Raw genomic sequence first — 20,857 nt, forward strand, 5'->3', positions numbered from 1 at the left:
AAAACCATCAGATCAGGTTGAAGGGAATGTCATTGTAATATTGCGTTGTCACCGGTCATACAGAATTATACCAAATTAGGGTGCGTCATACATGAGACGGGGTCAGTTGTCGATGATTCATAATGAATGCATCTATTCCCATCTGTGCCCGCCGAGGACAAATTGGAATACTAAATTAGAGCTCAATCGCACGACAGTAAGTGTTTCTAATTTAGCTTATAAGATTTGACCCGCACATAGCAAGATACTGTTGGAGATAAGGATGAGTTGGAGGAACATGTATGAACTGGCAATAAACACTGCATGTGTAAACAGGCCCAAACGTCAACAAAATCTACCCTCAAATGCTCCTTAAGCCAGTTGAGGGTAGATGTAAACATTACATGATCAAATAATGTAGGTTAAAGTCAGGTCGTTCAGTGACTGATCCAGGCGGTTTTGTAATTGGTCGGTTAACCAATAAATGTTATAAGTAGGTAACATTCCGAAAATGTACAAATTGACTGTTTACTTTTATTTAAGTACCTAAAGATACCGACTGTATATAAAAGCTTTTTATAAACTGGGCAGCTTCCAAGTTTTAACAATCCCACCGTTTTTTACTAAACCAATAAATCCACTACACTATTCCCATAATTCTTCTAAAATGTAGAACAGATACATTAACAGTTTGTGCCAATAGCCTTAAGCTGTTACTAAAATCCTGTTTGGCTTCACAATTTAGCTGCTATTTGGCGTATCGCCAATAGTTCGTGGTACAAACAGGGACCGTATAACCGGTTTTATTAAATACCTGTATATAAACTGTCAAACGAATACCGGTTAAAATGTTATACCTATATTCGAATTAGAGGTATTGCTGTCATTCCGTTTTTGTCTTTATCGCTAAACTACACTAATTGACATAATGAAATACCGGTATTCATTAATACCTCAATAATAACAGGTATTCAGTATACCGGTAATGGTTATCGTATTTAATACCGGTATTCATAGCACTTGATCAAAGAGTAACCAAAAACTTTGCGACAAGAGGTTAAAGTTGTTGTTAAGTCCTCATGCTAATATTGATCGCAGTACAAGCGAAATATTTCATAATTTAACCACGAGCGTAGCAAGTGGTTCGAAATTCCGACCGTTTCAAAGCACGAGGTTAATGAATTAATTAATGAAAAGAATTAACCCCAGAAAACATTTCCATATGAAATATGAGCGCCGCGCCGGCGCGCCGCCGCCGCCATCAAAATTTTCGCGCCACCGCCGCCGTCAAAATTTTCGCGTCGCCGCTGCCGACACTGCGCTATCGCCGTGGCATCGGCGTGACCTTGTTAGATACTAGAGTCTGTCTAAGCTAACTTTGCACCAATTTGAACAGAACAAAGTGAGGGAGTGTTATTATAATAATAATAATAAATAAACGTCATATTTTCATAGAAATTTGACATTAACGATGATATTTACACACGTTGTCGTTGCAAATGCTATGCGGATTAGTTTGATCGGGAATTTATTGCTTTTATATAAGGTGCTAACAAATTACAGCTTGGCAAAAAAGAGTAGAAATTAAAAAGTGGCAACATTGTAGTGTCGTCCCGTTTTCTTATATAAATTGACGACACTACAGTGTTGCCACTTTTTAATTTCTACTCTTTTTTGCCAAGCTGTAGGTACCGATATTTTAGGAGATGGTACTTTATATAAAAACAATTAACTTTAAATAGAAATCAAGAAAACTTTTCATATCATATTTTTGTTTTATTTACCGAACAAAAAAATAAATTAAAATTATATTAAAAAAATTAATTAAAAATAATCATTACGTGCATTTAACCACATAAAGAAAAAATACATAGAGTGCTCATGCTCACTCCATACATCAGTTTTGGTACCAAAAATACTATTCTTTTCGTAGTCAACATCTAGTATCGAGTAACGGAATTATCAGTACTGCTACTTGACAATAGATGTTGCACCGACCGAAAAGTCTAATGCTCAACAACTTTCAGCGAATATTAAACAAGGATTAACTGGAAGTTATTTTCAACTCCTTCTGCTTTAATATTAGTTGTAAATAGTTGTTCAATACAATTTTCGTGAGTCGCGACATTTGAGACATCTAGTATCAAGTAGCGGTACTGATAATTCCGCTACTCGATGCTAAATATCAACTACGAAAATAATAGTCTTTTTGGTACCAAAACTGATGTATGGAGTGAGCACTCTATGCTTACTATATTTGTCTATGATTTAACTGACAAGATGTTTAACACTTTCTGTTTTGCCAACAATTGTTTGTGTTAAATGTCATTATCATCATCGTGTCATTTCATTTATCAACGTGAAGTGGCCAGTTAAAAAGAGGTCTCATTTAATTATCTCATTAACAGGGTGTTTTTACGTAGCAAATTTGTTTTCCAATTTTCTCAAAGAACATCATAAAACCTAAATGTTTCATACTTAAATATACTCCAGGAGTCGAGTATTATCAGCTGTAAAAATATTGGTAGCTAATTTGTTAGCACCTTATATTAAGTTCGGATATATAACTTTCTTGGCTAATATATATTAGACTGCATGCTTTCTCTTGTCTATGCTTAAGCTAAACATGTGGCAGTAGTTAGCGATTCGGTGGCCAGGTAATGTCAATGAATAAGAAATAGGTGATATGGAGTCTAACCTAATACGTCTATTCCAGAACATATCCTCAACAATTGAATGTAAAGGTATGAGCACGATAGTTGAAGTCACGCACACAACAACAAAATCATGTAATGACAGTGAGATTTTGAAATTAATATTCTTTTTAGGCTTCCGTATTTCGTACCAATATCAAGTTGATATCAACTGTAAAAAAGTTTCTTGAAGGTTTTTTTTATAGGCTTTTAATATCGTACGTTTAAGTCGCATTCACTCATTGATTCATTCATACTATTTTTGCGATTAGTAGGTACTCTGTGCGAGCAGTGTGTGTAATCATTCACTTCTCCTGGCGATACGTACATATAATAACTATTATATTTGACTATAGCTACCCGCACTGACTTCGCACGGATAACACAAAACCTTAACAAATTGTACACCTAAACTAAAGCTTCCTCAAAAATCTTTCTATTGATAGCTGAAATCCGCATGAAAATCAGTTGAGTAGGTTTTGAGTTCATCGTGAACATACATTCATATAGTTACAGACAGACGCGGCGGGGGACTTTGTTTTATAAGGTGTAGTGAATTAGTGATAGATTCAATTAACAGTAACCTCACAATATAAAGATGTTCATTGTGCTGCTTATCTACAGTTTTATGAAAAACTTTTTTCCTACCATAATTCAATAAATAATCCTTGAAATTAAAAGGTTTGAATTCTCTTCGCATAAACCAAGTTTTCAAGGCTACACCGCCGATTCGCCGCCACCGCCAACCAATTTTGACCGGCGAACCGTCGCCGGCTAAATGCCTATCGGGCGGCGCTAGACGTGCGCGCCGGTCGAAAATAATTGGGCAACGGCGTGCCACCAAAAAATCCACGGCGGCGGCGTGGAATTTTTCAACTTTTCAATATTAAGACGTATGAAAAGTCATGCTTAACCTTTAAATCGACAAGGGAAAAGAATCTTAAAAAACTGTGTTAGTATCATTTTTTTGGTGTTATTATCTTATTAGGTATGTGGTTGTTTATTGTAGAAAAATCATGAAAAAAATCTATTTATAATAGTTTCGAAAAAAACATAGGTATGACAAATATGTTGGATGTTGCCAGGTTCGGTGTAAATGAAAAGATACGCTGCATAATGAAAAGACGTCTAGTATTTTGGACGTTGCCGAATATACAGTACTTTATATGCATAAGGTTTTTTTTTGTCAATATCATGTTTTTTTTTTAAATTAATATAGAATAATTGCTTTTAATTACAATAGTACATTACTACAGAGGCCGGGACGAAAGGGGTTGCCGGCCGAAGACATATAGGTCTGAGCGCGGGCAACCCCATTTCCCGCCGAGGTATGTATAGTGCTTTTCTCAAACATGCAATGAAATAAATAAAATAAAAAATCCACGAAACCCAAGTTTTATTTATAGAAAAAACTAAAAGTAAACTACACCCAAAATATAACCAACACGTACCTATATCATTATCACGCGTATGTTTTACAAGAGTCGTGTATTTTTACTAACCGTATATTTTCATGTATCTTTGATTTTTTCGCCTTGTATCCGTCTGACTGTCGTTTTCGTCACATAAGTTTACATAGTCTTTCATGTTGATATCATGTTTCACATACATCGTTGCTTTATGCATGGAGTAAATAAGTATAATTTCCACAGTGTTGACGAATTTGTAGTTACATTCATTTTAAATATGCCACAAAACTGTTTCTAATAAACTGTAAACCATTTTTCTTAGTTACTCAAATAATAAAATTGCCATAAGCAACCATATACATACTTCGTCTTTGACTTGGCGGCAGAGGCAGCAAGTTATTGCTGCTTACGCTGCCAATTCCAACACCTACGATTACAATTAATATTAATTTCATTATTTCGTCGGAACTCATATTAAAGTCAAAAAATCAACAACGCACCATAAATCCAATAAAACAGAATGAATATTTTTCAACTTTACCTCCATAACAATTTAAAAAATATAACTACGCGTGTTTGAGTAGACCTTTTTACCGCTAACGTTTAGATGAAATATTTTAAATGTTTTTATTTGTGTAGTTAAATTTATAATTTAAGATTATAGAATGTATTATTTATTAAGTTCATGTTAATTTTATACAAATAAAACTGCAAATTATAGCAAACATTGTTTTTTGTTTTTTTTTATAGGCGTAGTGGCAGAGTGTCATTACGAACCATAAAGCAAATACTGCCTCTAGTTTTTCTTAATGGATGAATGCCACGATGCTGTGTCACAAATATCTGTGAAATGAAAATTAAAAAAGAGGACTTATATAAGCCTATTATAAGGAACCTATTATAAGGAACCTATTATAAGGAACATAACATCAATATTTCATTGCATGTTTGAGAAAATACACTTACTGATAATGTCAACTTATGTTATGAACTAAAGTAAAACCTATTATTTTTATATTTTTCCAAAAAGTTTATAGCTCGTAGGTGGTAAAATTTTACCAGTCATTGGCGTCATTTTATTAACATTAAATCAAACTTAGCGAGGTATCGTAGGATGCAGCTACATCTGAACAATGGTATACAATAATGCATGTAATTTTATCAATATTTTCGTAAGAAATTTCTTAAATGAAATCGGGTCTGTCTCTTGATGTCTTGATGAACGCACAGGAAAAAAAAACCGTAATAATATTTTTTTATCTATTTGGTTCATTACGTTGTAATAAGACAAATAATGACTTAGTATGGTGTTGGTGCGACATAAAATAGTAGAAATTCAATTATATAACCAGAAAAATTCCGTAAGTACGTAATTATTGCCATTTTTAAGTAAGTATTTTACGTCAAAAATGTGAGAGTTACGTAGGAAGTGGCGCCCGCAATAATTTTCAACTATTTTTTATCGGACTATAACCTATTACATATTTTAACGCTGCATAATACTGTCTTATAAAAAAATATTCGACGCGAATTTTAAACTACCGGCGGCGGCGGCGGCGCGCGGACTCCTTATGGCGGCGGCGCGCACGTCTAATCGGCGCTCATATCTTTGAGATTATAAACTACATACATAATAAAATACAATTACATAAATCAACAATAAAAAAACAATTAAAATAATCAAATGAACGCTATTAAATATTTATTCGTCAAAATCATCACCTAACAGCTAATTTCACCAGCAACATGAAAACGGGCATTCTAAGATCCGAATCTTAAGTATTTACAACTTTACAAGCGGGCCGGACAACGTCCTTGACGAGTAGCGAAGGAACGAATCGTGGTACTACTACAACCGGTATTGGCACTTACTTATTACCGGTAATAGCTTTAGGAGTAAACTATCAAATAGTGGTATTTGTTGTCAATTGGCTAAACCGATAACACTATTGAATACCGGTATTCGAATACCTCTATTCGGAGCTTAAGTGATATAAATACCCAAATTCAAATTACACCGGTTATACCTCAATAATAACCTGTAGTCAGAATACCGGTAACGGTCCCTGGGTACAAATTGAGTGCCGTAAAAGCCGACTATAGTCCTGAAGATTCTATGGTCCAAAATTAAGAGTAATATCTTCGTTCAGGTGTTATTGTTGGAATTTTGTAGTTCTATGGCAAAATTTGTTAAGAATGGAACACAATATTTAAAAGAACATTAGTATTACTTATTGAACGTATGTGGATATTAGGTGTAGTCAGCGAACTGATATACATGGAAGTATTCTGTCCGCTCAGTTATGACCCAACGTAAACTATTCGATTGTAGGCGGTGCTTATAAACTGTTCGATTCGCAAGTTCAGTTCGACCGAGATGACAGTCAGTGAGTGATGGCTAAATTGATTTATAAAAACAACGTTTTTTTGTAATTAAAAATGTCTTCATGTGTCGTGAAGTGGTGCAGAAGTTATTTTAGTTCATACTAAGGACAGTGGAATCACTTTTCACTTGTAGTAAACAGATAACTTCAGTAAAATTTGGAATAAACATGACGATTTATTTTCAATACTACCGTGCTAGGCTAAAACGTAACAACTGCATACGACTTTCATAACAACATACGACTTTTTAAATTGCGAGGATAATAGGGATGGTGTTATGCCAAATAAAGTAGACGATTTTGTTAACTTGTGTTTAGTTTAGGTATTTTCTATATAATTATAAATGTAGTAATAAATTCCTTCTTACAGATTTGTATTTTCCTTTTTTATTTCATGAGATGGAGCTATAAAAAAACTACCTAGTTATTTCAAATTAATAATCAAATTTGGTATTGTCATTTTACATTACTTTCCATTCAGATTCGCACAAGATGCTATTCGCAGAGAACTATGGAAAAAGCTGTCCAATTAGAGAGACATGAAATTGAGTGGATGCCTGTCAAGATATCTAGAATATGTTCTATTCACGAGATATACCCGTGAGATAATCATACCCGGTCTCCTACATGTAGATACATTTTTTTCTATCGCGCTTTCACTGGATTAATTTAACAAATACACACATTATCTGAAAATGTTGATCATTTGAATCCACCCTCTACGTCTACTGTCACATATATCACAAAACAGATAAGTACAGAAGTCAATCACATGTATGTACTTTACTTTTCATACCTACGCTCGGCGGTCGCTCTAGGGTTGCGATTGTTGCGAACTATGACTTATGCACAAAAAACTATCGTGGTAGTGGCACTCGTATCTATCGTATCGTATCTCGTATCTAGTTGTTTGATTTATTGTTGAGGATGAAACGGGAAGAATGGAAATATAAATTAATAACTCAAATAGTTACTTTAATTTTAATGCCATTGTTATATTACAAATTTGCCACAGAAAATATCTTGCGATGATTTCGAGATTGGCGAAATGCACGATTATTATATTTTAAAGTGTAATAAATTCGCATTCTCATGTACAATGTAATTAATTCGCATACGCATTCTCTCTGAAACCACTGGTAGCTTAAAAAACGACAATTCACCGGTTAATGTTGAATTTAAACAACCGTCCACTGTACAGTTATAATAACTTTTTGTTTTGTTTCTCCATTATTGCACAAAAAAGTTCACAGACGCGGATGGCACTCGCGCTCGCAGTGGTCCCATCCGGTCCGAGATATCGTGTCCGTGAGCAGTGTCTATGTGTGCGTTGCTCGAGCGCGCTTTGTATGTAGATTGATTTCTGTACCTATCTCTTTTGTGCATATATGTAGGTTCTCTCTCAAGCCATTTCCGTCAGTAGAAAAGAGCGGCAAATTTAGAAAATGTAAGCGCGCGAATGGCTGTGGCCCCATACAAAATTTTAATTTTGCACTTTTTTTTCTAATGACAAATTTGCTTGACCGGCTATATACATATAAAATATTTCCATTGGAACTGGAAGTGGGGATTTATTGTGACTCCGCCTGTTTAAATATTTTTGACCCGATTCGTGTACCCATGTAAATTTTGCAGACTGTATAGCCAGTCCGATTTCTAAGATCAAGTTCGCCATACATTTACTTACTTTATCTTAGAAAAACGGACAGACTATACTTGAACGTAACTTCGCACTGCCATACAAATTGATACTAAAATATACAAAATACTTATTATAGCGGAATACATTTATACAACAATGATATATTTACTTATGTTGAGTTAGTCTGTCATTTCATAACAACATTTTAACTAGTCATCTTTTAATCTGCATTAAATTATTATACGTGAATTATTTGACTGGTTCTTCAATGTATGGCATAAACCTATCCCTGTCCAAGTCATATTCTAATCAAATATGAGCCGCGAACTCTCAGCGGCCAGTACGTACAGCAAGAAGGTTATTAGCGGATTAATGTCGCTGATTGGTAGTTATTGACATTATATGCATTTCATCTACACTTAGCTATGTACCATTAGTATAATAAAGACGACTATTATTTCGTTTACCAGCTTTGATTACAGGCTCTGTAAGCGCGTCGTCTTATTTGAATGTAGGCGTAATTGTGTATGTGTGCTAATTGGGCCCGAGAATTTGAACGGTAATGTTCCTAAAGGCGGTTTCCATACTAAATATATGCGTTCACTGGGTGTAGTACTGAACTACGAGTATATATAGTTTGGTAGTTTTTCGGTGCTGAATCACTGAATAGTTATTAAGTTTAAGGGTATCATATGATACATAATATGATTAAGGTTTCAAGGAGATTTCAAATTTATTTTTAATGAAGCAATTTTGTGCATATCTGTGAAAAGCGAGATAAAATTTACTCGCATGTTGTCACAAATTATATCAGAGTTAATATTCGTGGCCAGAATATAGGTAACCTATACCTGTACCTATGTAAATAGATTTTTTTTATGTTTCTTAAGATTACCAATTCTCTTTTTTTACTAAAAATTTGTCGACCCATGTTTAACTAACTGTGTTATATTTTTCCAACCCAGAGGGTAAACTAGGCCTTATTGGGATTAGTCCGGTTTCCTCACGGTGTTTTCCTCCACCGAAAAGCGACTGATATTTCGTTCTTAAGTTCCGAAAAACTCATTGGTACGAGCCGGGGTTTGACCCCGCGTCCTCCCACCATAGCGCTTTAACATTACCCGAATACATCTTTAACAATGATGAATCCTTCAGTTTATCAAATTGAGCTTTATATAATTACGTAGAAAGATAACTAGACATTTATCAAGCATAGGTATCAAAACTTGTTCAAACGAACCATCACAAAGCGATCACGGAAGTAGAATTAACAATGCTTTTTACTCCACTCTACGCATAGTTAAAGTTAGAATTGCTGAGATACAACCGATAACTTCAATTGAAGAATGTCTGCTCGAACTATATTTACATCGGTGTTATCATTCGAGTTCTAAAGCAACCAGGATAACATGACCTCATTGTTCAGAGGGGCATAAGGTCAGGAAACTAGAAGGAAACAAACTAAAATTGTATGAGAGTAAATATGCAGGGTATTGATATACCTACAACTGAAAGTATTTAAAAATAGACGTATCTTCGTGATTTTTTTCTATCGAGCCAACATATTATTTTTAAGTTTAAGGTTTTAGTAAAAGTATGCCTGAATTTTCTCATGGCATCCCTTAACGCACCTAAGGTGGGGTAAGACTAACATAAGTAGTTTATATTGCTCGGGGCAAGACAAACAGCACCTATGGGGAGTCCATACGTGTGATAGTCTTACACCATCTTTCCTTAAAATTCTTATAATATAATACCTTAAATTGTGTAAAAATTCAATATAAAACTCCAATTTTGTGTGTTCACCCCTCAATTCGCTCTAGCTCGGTATGCGATAGCAATAACATAACTGCTCTGCCATGCTCATTGTCTTCTCGCGTGCGAATGGAATTGTTGTTAGAAGTTCGATAGAAGCTCACTGATACAGTGTGATGTGTATTTAGTTTAGATATACTGCCTATATATAGACCTTAAGTACTTCTATGGACTCTTTATAATAAAATTAAGAAGTCCATGTTATTGATGGACGTCAAAACATTCGATGATAACCGCGTCACACCTTAGACGTATAAGCCAGTTATGAAAAGAGAGACCTTAGCTCTCCTTCGTATATACGTTCAACGCGGTTCGAGAATTTTATTTTCACACGTACAGTAGAGTATTTAGGGCCAAATTTGGCCTAGCCAGCCATATTAAGGCTGATTTAAGGTCGCTGTTATCGAAAGCGATGAAGTCTTCTCTCTCTATATATAAAATCATAAGGTATATTGGATCGAGTGCTCTTCCAGTCCAGTTACGCTTCAAAAAGGTATTTGCTCACGAATCAAAAGACTAGAAAGCTTTACTCGTATGCGCGGAGACTCATAACCCGAGTCATGTATGTACACTCATTCATTCACTCGTTCGTACCAATTAACTTTTTTTACCCTCGGCCTTAAACAACCGAAAGACAAGAAAATAAAACACACTGTAGTTAAACTCGTCAATGGCTAGATCATTGACATAGAAGCATTGAATGGGAGCGTTGGGCTTGGGTGACTCCGTACTCCGTGCGAACACTATTGTCGTTCCAACAAATTGATTGTTGCTCAATGCACCACGAATGACCCCGAAGTTCGCGAAACTTTGAAAATGGGCCAACTTTATCTGAGACATCTAATTGAAGGGATGTTTACAAAAACAACATAACTGACAACACTGGTTGACACCTGAAACGATTAATAAAGTTCTTAATAAAGTGTCAACCGCTCTAAGCAGTTATGTTGTTTTTGTAAACATCCATTCAATTGAACATACGCGCGCAGACAAAATAGCAAAGAAAAGCTTAGTACAGGAAAAAATCAGAAGCAATTCTCAATAGCGATAAAGTTGGCAGATAAATAAGATATAAATCAGTAGGGTTCCCTTGAGAAACGATAAAACAAGTATAACACGTATAAGGGAACAAATTGTGGCCGGGCAAGTGTGCAACTTAGTTGAATCCGATAAAAAATCGGCCTGATTGATGTGTGTTGCTGACAAGGTTTGAAATGACGTCTTGTGGTGATATATCCAGGTTGTTAAGATGTAAAAACTGTAGGAAGGGTAATTAATTTGTAATTAACAAATCTATTTTGATATAGTAATGAAGCTATTACAACATTGTCAGCTGTCACATATAAGAAATTTGGGTATCGTCTTGGGTCGTCCCATTCGTTTTTCGTCAAGTTCTTAAATTAGTCCTATTCTGCTTTCGTCACGCATTCTACATTGAAAACCACCGACGATTGTGATGAATGTAGAATGAGTGACGAAAGCAGAATAGGACTAATTTAAGAACTTGACGAAAAACGAATGGAACGACCCAAGACGATACCGAAATTTGCTGTAACAAAACAGTTTATCTTAATGTTGGCCATTATTTACGGATTTTGAAGGCATAGAGGGTTTATGATATGTGCGTTAGATAAAATAATTAAATAGGTTTGCTTCATGGTTCTCATTTTCGAAATATCCTCAGTAGGTGGCACTGGCATCCTTTGTATACAGTATCTGTCTGACCATGGAGCTTTAATTCCAGCGCTTGATTTTACTCGCTAAACTGAGCTACTTTTACTATGAGACCAACCCTAAAATCGGGGAAAATTTTTTGGCTTTTCATTAGAAAACGTCGACATCTGATCAGCCGAAATGTATGAAAAGGTAAAAATTTTTTTCGGGATTTCCGGGTTGGTGCCATAATAAAAGTAGCTCAGTTTAGCGAGTAGAATCGAGCCCTGGATTTAAAGCCCCTTGGTCAGTAACACCCTGTATTGCATGCCGTCCACTATTTATATGGGACTTTTACTGCAGGGTTTCTACTCGCAAAACAGAGCTACTTTTATTATGGCACCAATCCCGAAATCGCAAAATAATGGGCTCTCTCATGTGAAACTACCAATATTTTTTTCGCGATTCCGGGGTTTGTCCCATAAAAAACCCGGACTAGTGCGATTCGGACTTGCCCACCGAGGGTTCCGTACTTTTTAGTATTTTTGTTATAGCGGCAACAGGAATACATCATCTGTGAAAATGTCAACTGTGCAGCTATCACGGATCATGAGATACAGCCGGGTAACAGACAGACGGACAGTGCAGTCTTAGTAATAGGGTCCCGTTTTTACCATTTGGGTTCGGAACCCTAATAAAAGTAGTCCAGTTAAGCGAGTAAACTCGAACCCTGCATTTACCTAAAGTGGAAGGCACATTATAAAATGCCGCTCCGTTCTAATATGGCCCTCCCCCGTTCCCGCTCTTGATTTTATAATGGCTCCTCTACACGATGGGCCAACGCCGGCTACTCTAAGGGACGCAGCCATGCGGTAGAATGAGATAGCAATACCACTTGCTCCCTCTAACGCATAAATGCGTCCCTTGGAGTGGCCGGCGTTGGCCCATCGTGTAGACGAGCTACACTGTTTTAGGTATTTCACAGAACACTGCAACATACCGATTGTCAACAACATCGGCAATTCTTCACGGTCAGGTGCCGCGATTTTCTGCCAATTGCTCTGTCACGTCGGCAGATCAGGTTAATAAACTTATTTAGTTTACAAGTCACTTATTACACGAATATAATTCTGGTACCCTTTGATACATATGACATTGCTCATTTATCTCTTGATGTTCAAATATAGCTTCGATCGACATTGATGAGTAAATGATAAAGACAACTGATCGCTAAATTATGACTGGTGGGGTGGAAAGGTTCCTTAGAAGCGACCGAGAGACAGCGCGGGAAAGCCTTTAAACAGAGCAACATAGAATTTTGTTCATTTGTCGAAAACTGTTGAAATGGCTTGGCGATACTATGGAAAATATTATAGTAAAATCTTAAACTCTGCAAATATTATTTGACCGTTGACGGCGGGCGTCCGCGTGACATTTGGATGCACTATTTTCACTTACTATGCCTACGGAAGGAAGGCTAGACGTAGCGTAAAACTGTAGAGCCCGTTTTGATGAAATGATGTCAAACAGTTTTACACTAGGTGACAAGCTGAACTTAATAAGACTACGTTAACCTATGAAAAGTCCGTATTCGCGTTATTAATAAACGTCTATCAAATCTAAGCCTTTATAAGGCAGAGGGAAATTTCCCACATGATTTTGAACTTTATTTCAAAGTGATAGAGTTCAATTTTGCATAATTCCTGACACCCTTATGCCTTATAAAGGGCTAACAAATCCGTCATCTTGCCATTTCTGTTTGTTACAAAGAAACAAAATTTAACAAAGGTATGGCAGAGGTTTTGAGTAAGACGAATAATTTTTATTTTATTTTATTTCTCACTTTAACACATTCATCGCCACCCAGCCAAACAAGACGTCCGCGCCAGGCCACAACAATTTCGCCATATAAAGCAGTAGTACCACGATCCCGACTATCGGGTCGTCCGGCCTGGGAACGAAATCATAAAATACCCGATAGTCGGGTTTTCGCCACTGAATATGTTAAAGGGCGACAGTCTGTTTCATCTATTCGTCTCTGACACGTGTAAACGATCGTGTAAAGTGAACAAACAACCGTTACGCTCCGGAGCCCCACTGCCGTATTCGAACTTCAAGATATTCACAAGAGACGACACGTACTAGATCCATTCTAGATACGCTATAGTTTAGATACAACTAGTTCTCTTTTGCAGCGCAATTCGGGCAACCAACGTCACTTTTACGTTAGATAGAGTAAGATATCTATTAGATGTGAATTGGATCTCTAAGTCATATCCTGTGGAAATCGTTCAAGAGTATCTCCAGAATCGCGCAAATGTCAAATTTGACAGGTTAGATCTTAAACATATCGTTATCGTATCTTGGTGATCTCTAAAAGATGTTTATTTTAAAATCCGAATCGGGCCCCCAGTGTCGTACAATGTGCACCTGCTGCGAGATTTAATTTTGATAATATCTTGTCGGTGGTTTTATCTACTCTAGTAACCTGCATTGACATATCAGCTCACAACGAGGCTTTGTGTTCTTGTTATTTGATACACCAAACTTATTTTGGTTTTGAGTTATAATAAAGATAAAAACTGGTGTAAATTGACTTCGCTTTTACGCACTACGTCACACAGATTATACTTAGAAACGAAACGATTGGACACCTCGTTCTAAATTATATTACATACATGGGTTGGTAAAATCATAGCATGCTGTGAGATCTGATTTCGATAGTATCTTGTCGGTGGTTATATCTACTCTTGTAATCTGTAACACAACGAGGCTTTTGTGCTCTTGTCATTTGAGTTGTAATCGAAGATTCATTGATTGTATTAGATTTTTTTTTTGTGAATGTCAATAATCGTTAATTAATTAGTTAAGGATGATTTCTTAAGATATTTCTGAGAAGCAGGATCTGGTAGCTGCCCTCAGTGTCCCATTGAAAAATACCATCCTGTTTAATCTGGTAAATTGGGTGGTTGAATTGATATTATCTCCGGCTACCTCGATAGTTATATACTCAATACTCATGAAAAAAAAATCTTTGTAATCGGTCACAGCGAACTGTGGTATCCCTTTGACTACGAACGCTGTGAAAAATTCGAATCATCGGGATATTTTTAGGGTTCCGTACCCAAAGGGTAAAACGGGACCCTATTACTAAGACTTCGTTGTCCGTCCGTCCGTCCGTCTGTCACCAGGCTATATCTCACGAACCGTGATAGCTAGACAGTTGAAATTTTCACAGATGATGTATTTCTGTTGCCGCTATAACAACAAATACTAAAAACAGAATAAAATAAAGATTTAAATGGGGCTCCCATACAACAAAGGTGATTTTTGACCAAAGTTAAGCAACGTCGGGAGTGGTCAGTACTTGGGTGGGTGACCGTTTTTTTTTGTTTTTGTTTTTTTTTTTTTTTCATTATGGTACGGAACCCTTCGTGCGCGAATCCTACTCGCACTTGCCCAGTTTTTTTAATTCATTACGATACAATCCGTTTATATAGTTCTAAATGACTTAATTCAAAACTTTAAGCCAACTTGTGTATGGTTATAACTGACAAAGAATGTAGGTAGGTACTGAGTAAAAGATCTATACAGAAACAGAATAACATCATCATCGCTATTTTGACACTTTTGCTTTCTCTTTACAACAAAATATGATGGTACAGAAAAGAGTATTGGCACGTGCGCCGTGCGCTACGCACATCGCGAACTATTCACAATATTTCCGTCTTCTTCTCTCCTACCAAATATAATCTGACCTTTCATTTGTAACAAGTTTAGGTCATTCTTCTTAAACGCCATTTTGAGGACAACAATTGAAGAACTATTGGTGGAAAATAAATAAACTAAAATAAAGACTTATGCCCGGCATTCTTAAAAATTATTGTTGCTGCCAAAACACAGCAATTCTTAAATTATTGAGTAAAAGTTGTACTTACAAAAGTAACAAAACTACCACTACATTTAAAGGGGACTAATCAATGTTTCTAATCATGCCACTTTTCATATCATTCTAAAAATATTGTGACAGGCGGAATATTGTGAAGGGCCGTAGAGCGGAATTTTGGATATGGCCAAATACCTAAATGTCATATTTATAAAGTTTCGGACCGGACAATTGTTACGAATAATTCGGTTATTTTCGGCATAAAAGACGAGCTGCCGTTTACGTACTTAAAATGGATCGTTTGTCTTCATCTGTCATTTTGACTTATGTATTTGTAAGAAAGGGATAAAACTTATACTAACTTATATTAACTTAACTGAGGCTTGTGAACTTTTCTGAATAAAGAAATGATAGGATTTATAGAGTCAGACAGACCGAGAAAAGTCTTCAGCGATTTTGATAGCCCGCGCAGTACAACTATCATTTTAAACCTCAACTTCTATGAAATTATCACGTATAAATAACACTTGCACTGCGTGGGCTCTCAAAATCGCTGCAGACTTTTCTTGGTCTAATTCTACAGGTCCAGTTAAGGCGGACAGTTTGTAAAGTTAGTAGAATAACGATGCTCTCTTCCGACCTTCACGTCGCCACTATCTCTGGTCACAACTTTTTGTTATTTTTATACATCATCGCACCAACTTTCACTGGGGCGCCCTGCGAATCATCAATTTGGTCGATTCCACTAAAATTTAATTTAAGGGCTCCGCGGCTTTCACTTTATGCTTCGACGATTGATTAATTTTTGTGGTTTGTGGATAAACAGAGCGGTATAAAGTACTTGTGATTCGATCTGCGACACCGTTGTATCAAATACGAAAAAGACGAAGGATAAGGTTTGCTTTTTGGAAAATCAAAAGAAAAGAAAACCACGAGCAAGCTATATGAACTAACAACTAAAAGAAAAAAACAAATGTGTCTTACAGGGCCCTATGAAACTTGACTTAGTATCGCCAAACTGGCGTCTACTCCACCGACAAGAGCCAGACTAGAAATTATTATGATGTTTTGGACAATCAAAGAGGTCCATGCAAATTACGTGTAGTATAGCGCTTTTGAATGCAAAAAAAATCATGGTTTTCCCATGCAAATCCACTTTAACAAATTTTACTTTTGTTCTCAAGTTCACCTTTTTCGTATCCATACCCACTATGCGCCATTAAAAGAGGGGTTATCGGTAAAGTTAACCGCTTAGCGAATACCGTTCTGATGGTGGTCGGATAACAGCGCGAGGCGCCGGAGACCAAGTCATCAGGAGGTTAGAGGAGGTTAATCCTGGCCGATTGTTCCGAATTAGTGCGCTTGCGCTGTTCAGTCGGGATCTAAGGCGCCAGTGTAACGTGACACCCATTCACGAGGGAGACGCAACTCCGTCTAAGCTAACTTTACACTGACTTGACACAAAGTTTTTGCTGTCATAGTGTTTAATTTTCAAACAAAATTTGACATAGGTAAATGATGAAATTTTTTGATTATGTTATTTGCATGGGAAGATCTGTAATCACCCCGTACCTTCACGGAACGTACCAAAGCTTTGAGATGTCATGACACAAAACTGAAATTACCTACTACTATTAAAATGCAGAGTTTTCGCCCAAAAATTTATATTTGCTGATATAAAAATATACCTAACGCCACCCAAAACGAAAGACCAAGACTGCTTAGCCAGGACTGTAACTACTTCTTTAACTAACAAGCCAGAATTATACGTACCTACATAATATTTAGTGGTTAACATTGCTTTCTTGACCCTGGCCCCCTAGCCAAGGTTACAATCGCTATCGCTTCGACAACGAAAAGCATTATGTATCTCTATCACTCTTCCCCATTAGTGTGACAGTGACAGTTGCGTTTCGATCGCTACGGAGCGTTAGCGATTGGCATCTTGGCTACGCGGCCTGCTCGGTAAGCGAAACACCATTGCTTGCTATTATACGCCGGACGTCACGTCCAGAAATGTTCCAATGTGGTTCCAATAGTAAGCGAATCTTTGTGTTCCAATCAGTGTCCATCTAATTAAACATTGTTGTTACGTTTAAGGTTACAGTTATGCTGGGTCAGTTTCTGTAAGCTATGGGAATATACGGCCAGGTTGAATGATCGATCACTGGTTTTGGGATCTTATTACTTTTTGGAGCATTCCATTACATTGTCTCTTACGAACTAGCTACTTTTTTTGCTTTTATTTGACTCTGCCGAGTTTTGGTTATATACTCTAAAATTATTATTTTAGCTTGTATCGACTCCTCAATTACTGTTGGATTATAATCAAGTCGAAATAAATTTATGTAATATTTAGTATTACAGAAATCAAACAACACAACCCGTGTCTTCTTTTACGAAATAAACTAATAAAAAAAAATTCTTACGAAAACCCAAATGAAACTGTCCAGAAATTTCCGAGAAAATGTCTAACTTTTTTTAAACTATCCGCATACGCCGTTAATTTCAATCAGTCTCGGCACTTAAAGTACTGACTATGACTGAAGTAGCATGACAAATACGAACGTTTCCGAGAAATTATGCACTAATCAAGTGATCTGTGACAAACCGCGTAAACTCCGTTATGATAGGTCAATGTTAAGATCGGCCGATATGTTTACCTTAAAAGTAAATCTTACAATCATGATCGCCTCGTGAAGCGGTCTGTGCCATCGCGATTGTATCAAGGTTAGTGAACTAGGAATACCGATAATAGGTATCTTAAGTAGTTGTCGAAAATATATTTACCACTCATACTCAGTTTTTTTTTATGTAAGATCAGATATTTGTTGTGACCAATAACATTTTTTAAAAGTGACTTAATTAATTCTTTGCTTAATAAGCGGCTACTTTTTTTTATCGATATATTCTAAATTTTGGTTATACAGTGAGCGTTTCCTAAAAAAATTACATTTCATTCGTGTCTTCAAAAATATTGACTTTGGGCTCATTTTACTCAGAATCATTTGTACATTCACGCCTCATACATGAAATATTTTGTGTCCACTGTCTGTCCACCAGTGATATATTTTTCTGTCCTCCGGCCAGTGGAAAGTGTCAACTCTCGGCCCGCTGCGCTGCCATTGCCGCTTTCCGGCCCCATCGAACAGTAAAAATAGTATACACAGATACCTCGCCAAGTCAATAAGGAAGCCTAAGATAGTGATCCAAAAGACTTGAGCCTCTCTAAAAAAAGAAAGAAAGTCTAAGAAATAATCGTACACCGTAAACCGATGGCGCTGTACTGCATATGTTTTGCGGTCACTGAATTATCAATTATCAACTTTTCGACCCGATTCGAACTTTAAGATATGTCAATTAATAGATCTAGAAACGACATGGATTAGATATGTCAGTGTCAAATGCGACGTTTCTTCAAACAAAAACGTCACTCTTGACACTGACACATCTAATCCATATCGTTTCTACATCTTAAGCAACGTATCTCAAAGTTCGAATCGGGCAGTTTGACAATCAGAGTTACCGCAAAATGCTAAACAGCGCCATCTCGTTTACCAAATTGGAAGCATGAAATTGTTTCAGATTTTATTACGCATCTTACTCAATGTATCTTTGCTCTAGGTAAGCAGGAAAGGTATCTGTACTCAGGTTAGATATCTGTACGATTGGACAGACGCTCTCAAAGGATATAAAGCTTTAGACTTGCAAACATATTGAACTCTTTGTCTATTCGTTCTCGATTTATTTGACTACATATTACAATTTGAACTAGACTAGTAGAAATAGTGGAAGTACGAAGTACACTTTAGGGATTATTTCTATTATTTCTTCCTTATTCGTAAAACATGGTATACCTCTTTTAAATAACGATTATGTCTCTTTCTGCGATACACAAATGTCACAATGACAGATAGGGACAAACATTATCAACGACATGTTAGATTTGATAAATGCTTAATTATAAATAACGCCGTAAGCGCCCAGCCTACGTCCTACACGTATAATTAACTTTTGTCTCTTTTTAAATATGACACAATTAAATAAGCTGGCAAATGTTTATACCCGGTCTGTAGAGAATAAGTGGCTTACTTACTTACTAGTTTGGCGCGATGACCCAAAATGAGTCTTGGCCTCCAACACAAGAGCACGCCATATTACCCGGTCCCGCGTTGACCCAAAATGAGTCTTGGCCTCCAACACAAGAGCACGCCATTTTACCCGGTCCCGCGTTGACCCAAAATGAGTCTTGGCCTCCAACACAAGAGCACGCCATTTTACCCGGTCCCGCGATGACCCAAAATGAGTCTTGGCCTCCAACACAAGAGCACGCCAATAATTTATCCGGTCCCACGATGACCCAAAATGAGTCTTCGCTTCTAACACAAGATCACGCCATTTTACCCGGTCCTGCGCGGATACAAGCCAATTTTCACTGACACCGGGCTCCCGTAGGTCTGCCTCCACTCTATCCGCCCGCCGATACTTAGGATGACCTACAGGACGCGTCCGGACGGCGTCCAGTCGGTCGACTCAAGTATGCTCTCTTTACAGCACGATCTTCACCCATTCTTTGGAGGTGGACCAGCCAGTATATTATATTTATACGAGTATACAACGGAATCTACAATCTCAACACAACTCTCAGATCAGAATAACAAAAAACCGTATAAAAACTTTATGAGATGTACACGCAATTATTTCCCATTGCTAAATGACCTCCCTACCCTATCTGCGATCTGAGAACTTCCCCTACGCGGACCGCAACATCTTGATACTTTACAACATAATGGCCAACCGCTTATTAACTTTATGTTGGTACATTGTTCAGCCATCAACATAGATCTTTTTTCCCGCTGACGTGAACTAGGTGCTCGATCGTCAATTAAGTACTGTTCAATAATATCTGATTCTAAACGTACTGTAAATAAAATTGCATAAAAACGTGGTTACTTAATTAAGACTTGTGTAGGGAGTAGGGTTTTTAAGTGTATGCATGTAGGTTTTCTTGCATTTTTTGCAGGCTCTGCTGCTTATACGGACAGACGAATTATTACGCATAGGTTACCATTTATTCGTTACGGACGTAAATTATCGTAAAGTTAAACGTTTCGCGATTTCGGGGCTGGTCCCATAGTAAAAGTTGCTCAGTATAATCCCAAAACCTCCCTGGCAAAGGGAATGCACTTATTTTTTGGCCAACCGTACGTTACGTCTCACTAGTGAACACAAAGCCTTCTCTTATATGAAATGAAAGTAATTATTGAGCTATATAATATAATCCCTTCGCTTGCGTAGTGCGGAATACCATAGGGTATAATAATTCAATTGGGTAAGTAATAATTTAATTCCCGAACTGTAATTTGCGTTATGCCTCCTCTTATATCGGCCAACCC

The 20,857-nt window shown here is 36.9% G+C and overlaps 2 protein-coding genes across 2 annotated transcripts in view; one reads left to right on the forward strand and one right to left on the reverse strand.

Moving 5' to 3' along the window:
- Positions 1–20,857, forward strand: part of LOC134669473 (elongation factor-like GTPase 1) — a 260,990-nt gene that overhangs the window by 14,121 nt on the left and 226,012 nt on the right. The gene's annotated exons all lie outside the window — the stretch shown is intronic.
- LOC134669476 (dystroglycan 1) overlaps positions 1–20,857 on the reverse strand; it is a 141,062-nt gene that overhangs the window by 4,793 nt on the left and 115,412 nt on the right. The gene's annotated exons all lie outside the window — the stretch shown is intronic.

Source organism: Cydia fagiglandana, chromosome 12 (genome assembly GCF_963556715.1).
Source record: "Cydia fagiglandana chromosome 12, ilCydFagi1.1, whole genome shotgun sequence".
Taxonomy (NCBI): domain Eukaryota; kingdom Metazoa; phylum Arthropoda; class Insecta; order Lepidoptera; family Tortricidae; genus Cydia; species Cydia fagiglandana.